This window comes from Oratosquilla oratoria, unplaced genomic scaffold (genome assembly GCF_046742065.1).
Source record: "Oratosquilla oratoria isolate Oo_2021 unplaced genomic scaffold, ASM4674206v1 SCAFFOLD70, whole genome shotgun sequence".
NCBI classification, from domain to species: domain Eukaryota; kingdom Metazoa; phylum Arthropoda; class Malacostraca; order Stomatopoda; family Squillidae; genus Oratosquilla; species Oratosquilla oratoria.
In genome coordinates, this window is record NW_027467734.1 from 697,501 (window position 1) to 704,803 (window position 7,303).

The window sequence follows — 7,303 nt, forward strand, 5'->3', positions numbered from 1 at the left end:
TACTATACTTTTTTCTCTTTCATAATTTTTTTTTTTTTTTGACAACCTGTGACGGATCCTGACGATTGCCATGCGTTTTTATTCAGCCGAATGGTTATTGTCTGAAATTATCCTTTCGGCCTGATGATATCCTTCACGAAATTTAATGTAGCCAAAGCCAGACAATTCCATTCGGCTGCGTAGTTCGTTTACGTCAGTGACCCCCAGGCAATGTGGGACGTCTTTCATGAATTTTTAGTTCAGGTTTATTCAACAGAATAGAATACAATTTATACATACATATGTACACTTTTTTTTTTATACAAAATTACTTGTTGATAAGGGAGAACGTGAAGCAAAGCTTATGGGGAAGTGCTCTCCCATAGGAAAGAATTGTTTTTATTCTATCTATTTATTTTTGTCACATGTTAGTATGATACATACATACACGTATACACACACATATACACAATTTGCTCTCAGTTCTACTCATAGTGGTGCTCCACAAGCCATCACTACCGGTACGCAGCTCTGAGTGTCCAGACCATACTAAGGAATCATTAGAGGAATTGGTAGAATCTAAGATTAAGGTGACATAATGTTTATTTTTGAGTTAATAAACTGCTAGTTATTTTTATTATTTTTGTATATGTTTTAATATTCTATTATTTACAAAATAAATAGAAGATAAAAAAATGATCAACTTTTATTACATTTATTATATATATATATATATATATATATATATATATATATATATATATATGTATGCACAAGTATCACAAAACACACGTGACTACACCGATATGCTTAACACCACAGGGAAAAGAAAAATTCTTGGAATCGGAGCGCTTTCGTGATATTTTCACATCTTCAAGGATTACAATAGAATGAATAAGTACAGAGTAAAATGAGATACATACGATAGAGGTTTCCATATGTCAAACCTCTCTCGTGTGTATATATATATCTCATCTTACTCTGTACTTATTCTATTGTAATCCTCATAGATGTGAAAATATCACGAAAGCGCTCGGATTCCAAGAATTGTTCTCCTCCCTGTGGTGTTCAGTATATATATATATATATATATATTATATATCGTTTTCGGTATAAATCAATATTGCTATGAAATATTACCAATACGTGGTACACTGAAAAAAAAATGCCGGTCTGTCACATCAGATATTTTGTGAAACACTGCTTTAGCTAACACAGTAAGACGTTAAGACGTGTTTACTAGAACTTCCGTGCTAATTCACCATCGCTTACCCAATCTTTTCCGTCCCTAGCACCACCTGCTATCAGGCCTAACCAGTCCAGCGCCCCAAAACTAATATTATATTACCAGAAAGATAAAGAAAAGTGTATGTATGCATCACTTTGCAACACTCCCTAAGACTTCAGCACCTCTAAGGCGTGTCAGCATTCCAGGATGGAAAACACTGTGTTAGGCCCTTAAACGGTTACCAGGGTGGAATTCTCCCGGTGTTTTCGAGATGCTTTTGTAACTCATACACTCGTTACTTTTTTGTCAGGGTTTTGTAAGGTACTTCTTAAACTGCAATTTTTATTTAAAATAGCATAAATGAAAGGTGAAGAGCTGTATTTTCATTGTGTATTTTCAAAATAAGTGTTTCTTGTTCATATTCTTTTTTAATTTTTTCAAATTTGGGTAAAATTCTCCCGGGTTAACTTTCCACGTTAGCAAAATAGAGGGTAACCATTCTAGGAGGAGTGATTCTCCTGCCTCTTGTCCCTCAAGCAAAAAATGAGGTTGGTCTCGTAAGGCTCCTTTAATACGTATCGACTTTTCGCCGTGTGCCGTCCACGGCACGACGTCGTGCTCTCAAATATCCATGATCATCTATGGACGCTTTCTCACGTGGTCGTGACGTGTGAAATCGTCCATTGACACCATAGGAGCACGACGTCGTGCCGTGGACGGCGCACGGCGAAAAATCGATACGTGTGAAACGAGCCTTACCTTTGACTTGTGTGCCCATATAGCCTGGATTCAAACTTAGGTCCACGTAGCGAGATCGAAATAAACGTACCACAGTAACACTCCTTTGAAGAGACAAGTTCCTGGTGGTTTTGGCTCTTGTTCGATATTTTGCTGAATTTTATTTTTTTAATTTTTATCTCTCTCTCTCTCTCTCTCTCCTGAAGGCCTCAAGGTCGTCTTTCATCCCCTGATCCTGTTCATACTCCGACTCACTCTCCTTCTGCTCCTTATTTCTTCTTTCCTCCCCTCCTTATTCTCCTCTTCCTATTCCTCCTTATTTGATGTCTTTGGCTAATGTCCCTTCTAAAGGACCCTTAAGCCTGTTCACACTAGCGGTTTGAATCGCGCGGAAACTACGTCGGTGTCACATAGTCAAGGAGAAACTGCGCAGTTTGAACACCTCCGTTGGTTAACATTGTAATTGAACGGTCGCGGTCGGAACCGCTAGTGTGAACAAGGGTTAAAAGTACTTCGGCTCGTTTCACACGTATCGACTCTTCGCCGTGTGCCGTCCACGACACAACGCCGTGCTCTCAGATAACCATGGGTGTCTATGGACGCCTTCACACGTCACGACTACGACCGCGTGTGAAAGTGTTCAAAGATACCCGTGGTTATTTGAGAGCACGACGTCGTGTCGTGGCGAAAAGTCGATACGTGTCATCGGGTCCTCAAAACCCAAATGCCGGTCGTATCCATTATTATACATTTTTTTTATATTATTATCCCCCCCCCCCTTTTTTTTTCTTCCTCTTCCCGTCCTTCTTGTCCTCCATTTTCTCGTCTTCTTTTTTTTCTCTCTCCCTCCCTCTTCACTCCGGGGCACATCGCACGTCTGGCAGCATTAGCTGCCCGAGGTGCGATGTTGCGTCATAATAATCGCATTATAAAAAATAAAGTCAGTGCTCAATCGTTCGTTTTCTTTCACCCGTGAATTTTGATAACCATAGAAAGTATGATGAAGCCAGTTTAGAGAGAATGGAGGCTATGTAGGTACGACTACAATAAATATAATCAAGACGCCGACGTCGGCACCATCGCGTACCCACTTGCTCCTCATGCCGCCTACTAGTGCTGGGCAAATACCGCTAATTTCAATATCGAAATTATTGGTGAACAACAATACAGTTACCGAAATTACCGACAGTTTACCGGTAAAAGACTCGTGAGGTAGTAGTGACGTCACAAGTTCGAGTCGAGTTCGAAAAATCAATGTTTTTGTCTTTTAATAAGCTATATCTCTGGTTCTATTTTACATATTGCTTTTATTGTTATGTCATTGTAAAGGGGAAAAGTCATACTTTAATTGGTGCTACTATAGTATGCTATCTAGTATCTACCGCGCGAGTGAGTGAATGGAGGCCGTAGTGGTGGGCAACTACCGGTAATTTCACCCAAGATCTAAGAATAAAAGGTCTAACCACTTCCGACCGAATTTCGAGGGAGTTGGCGCAGCGGTTCCGTGAACGTCACCTGGCTGTTCAAAGTGGGGTTAGCGGGTCCTATAGCTGTCAGTTGAAGCTTGTCCGTCGTCCGAAAATGACGTCGCCTTCGCTCGCACTGCTCCACGCAATTAGTTATATTCTGACAAATATTATATAAAATATATATATAAATATATATAAAATATTATAGTTCCTGTCTATATATATGAATATATAATATATGATATATAATATATATATATAATATATAAAATATTATAGTTCCTGTCTTCCTTGGCGTTTCACAGTTTTCTTCAGTGTATCACAAAGAGAAAATGGACTCAGCCAAATGACGTCAGAAGCTGCGCAGAAGAATGTAAACGGTCTGACCTGTATATTTAGACCTTGATTTCACCGGTAGCTGCCCACCACTACCGCCTACGTAGGCGTCACGGTATGGAAGTGGTTAATTCCTCTTTTTTCTCTTCCTTCACCCCGTCCTTCTTCACTTTCTCGTCCTCCTTCTCCTTATCTTCCTGAATGTCCTTCCTGCTCTTCAATCACTCCTGAAGCCACTTTAATCCACTCTATTCTTCCCTGCCGGACTAATCTTTCACTGACTGGGGACATGCCCATATCAGGATTATTTACTATGACTTTAGGTATGTTTAAATCATCGTAACGAGGTACAGAGGTTGTGTCATCTCCAATAGGATAGGCCGACAGTCCTGCAGTGGACCCGCAAAGCATCACATTAGTTCTATTCAGATAATTTGGTGATGTTTTCTGTTCATTATCAAATTTCCGTAGAGGAATGTACATGGCATTTTGTTGTAGGGAATGCCAGACAATTTTATTCACTTGTGTTATACCCCATCAGTAAGGAGAGGGCTACAGGAATATAGTTATCTATCACGAGGTAAGTCTTTTCTGCACAAATTGGATTTTTTGTATATGTACACACATGCAATGGTATGATACCATTGTGTACATGTTGTGATTACGTGCAGCATTGTACAAGTGTAGTGTATTGTACATTGTTGTTATTGTATATATTATTTGTATTTTGTAAATATGCATATAAATGGGAACCATGTATTGTTTTCGATCATTCGAGATTTCCCGCGTAACTTAGCGTGCCCAAGCTGAGCTTGCCGTTCCCCAACCGGGCAGTCTTGGTTCTGTCCCCAAGCTAACCGTACGGTTGTCTTTGTAGTGCTGTAAAATTACTAATTTATTTACTCAAATGTTTCATTGGCAACCCCTATAACACACACACACCGCACTCGCCTTTCCGAATACAAATTAATATTACTCTTAGTAGATCAACTACATTGTCATATATAGTCAAAATTAAATTCTGCTGACCAGATCAATGGCAAGAATGTATCAAGCAATAGCCGTGTTGAATTGTGTAAGGTCTAAATGATGATTCTATACTAGTGGACAATCTTATTCTTCTGCCGTGGCGGTCTTGCGAGATGGACAGCAAAGCTGCCCAGTTTCATAACCCGTCAATCTCCTCACCTCTATCAGGTGCATACCATAGTATCTATATCAACTTACCACTTCTGTACGATAACGCCTACGTAGGATGCCGGCGTCTTGATTATATATATATTTATATATGTATATGTATATGTATATGTATATGTATATGTATATGTTTGTGTCATTTTGACATTTGGAAATAAACTCTCCTACTGGGATTCGAACCCTCGCCAGAGCGGCTTGCTTCGTAGAAGGCGAAGACGTGGTGGAGTGACGGTACGATCTTCGCCTTCTACTAAGCAAGCCGCTCTGGCGAGGGTTCGAATCCCAGTAGGAGAGTTTATTTCCATATATTTATATATACATTTGTAGTTGCACATAAGTTACCCCCGGATTCTGTGAATTGGTTTGATCACATTTGTTGTGTTTATTATTACTCAGCGTAAAAGAGAATGAGTAATAAAACTGAGTTGATATTTTATAATGCGAGTAGTGTGATACATTGTACATATGGCAGACGAGAATTTGACTCGTACTGAAGTGGTTAACTGTATTTCTTACACGCTTTCAAACATAGGTGGCAGCCAATGAATGCTCCCCTCTCCCTACCGCTTTCAGCCAGTAACAATGAAACAGTCCTACACTAATAAAACACAGAAAAGAAACATTCCATTTTTTTTTTTTTTTTTTTTTTTTTTTTTTTTTTTTTTACAGAGATTTGGAGGGACTCAGGACTACAGCCAGCCACAGTGATATTTTGGAAAGAAGTGCAAGGTGTGAAGGAGGAGTCAGGTAGAGAGGGAAAGGTAAAAGGGATGGACAGATGTTAACGTAAGTTCAAGTGGTACGAAGAGTTGTTGATGTTTTGGGGAAAGATAGGGATTGATTGATTGGGTCAATGGGAGGAGCTAGGAAAAGGATTGTGGTGCGAGATGAAAATGAAAGGGATGTAGTAAAAGATAAGGTACAAAGAGCATTGATAATTATAAGAGCTGGTAAAGCGGCTATGTTGGTGTGTCATGTGGAGTGTCTGACAAAGGGAGGAATGGTTGTACTGGATTGGCTGGCGAGGTTGTTTAATGTGGGCCTAAGAGAGGGGAGCAAGTGAAAGGACTGGAGGATTGCTTGTATAGTTCTCTTTGCTTCACAAAGTTAAAGGGGACAAGTGCAACTAGTTTTTTTAGAGGGATCCATTTGTTGAGTGTAGTTGGAAAGACATATGGGAGGGTATTGAGGGGATTAAAAGAAGAACAGAGTGGAAAATTGATAAAGTGTGGGTTTATGAAAGTTGGAGAGTGCATGAATCAAATTTATGTGTTAAGGCAGATTTGAAGTTTTTGGGCATTTATGGATTTGGAAAAGCCTTATGGCAGGATAGACAGGAAGGGATTGTAGTATTGCAAATATATGGTTGATTTATGGAATTTTTGGCTTGAAGGCCAAGCACTGGCAAATATATGGGACATGGGGAAAGATGTTAGGGGCTGGCAAAAGCTTTAACATAGTACAGAAGTAAATGTGAGGGTAGGCAGTGGATTGGATATTCAGTAAACCCTCAATACAAACTAATTGGGGGAAGGATTCGTTATTACAGTAAATTTTTTTATGTATCTAAGGATTTTATTTCGAAATTCCTGCACATATGGAACTTGGGTTGGTTTATGTCAGTAACATATACTGGCAGTTACAGAGTGAAGGGAAGCAGGAAGTGAGCCAGTTGTTGTTTGCTGATGACACTGCATTTGTAGATAAGTCAGAGAAAGGTCTAAGGCAGTTAGTGAGTTTGGGAAGGCATGTGATAGGAGGTAGTTGAAAGTAAATGTGTGCAAATTCAAAGTGATGAGCTGTACATGAGGAGAGGATGGCAGCTAGAGTGAAGCCTAGGAAAGGTTAGAGGAAATGGATACTAGGTATTTAGGGTCACATGTAGAAAGGAATGAAAGAGTGGGGATGTAGGTAAATTTATTGAGGAAAGCAAGTAAACTTTGGAGGAATGAAATGGGTTATGAGAAAAAGGTATCTGGGAATGGATGCATTGAGTTTATACTAATGAGTAACTGCCTACAACACTGTGTGGTCCAGGTTTGAAATTTAAGGGAGGCAGAAAGAAGAAATCTAAATGTTATGAGGTGAAGTGTTTGATAAATATGGTCAGTGTTATGAGGATGAATAAGGCGAGATATGAGGTCAGAAGAGCAGAAGTGGAAAGGGAGTTGGCAAATAGGGATGATGCTGGAGTGGTTTGGGCACATACAAAGAGCGAGGAGACTAGCAAAAAGTGTGTGAAAGGCAGAGGTGAGGGGGAAGACTGAGAATGAGATGGATGGATGGGGTGAAGGGGGCTTAAATAAAAGGGGGATGTCTGTTAGCAGGAAAGGGAGAAGGCAGGTGATAGGTGAAA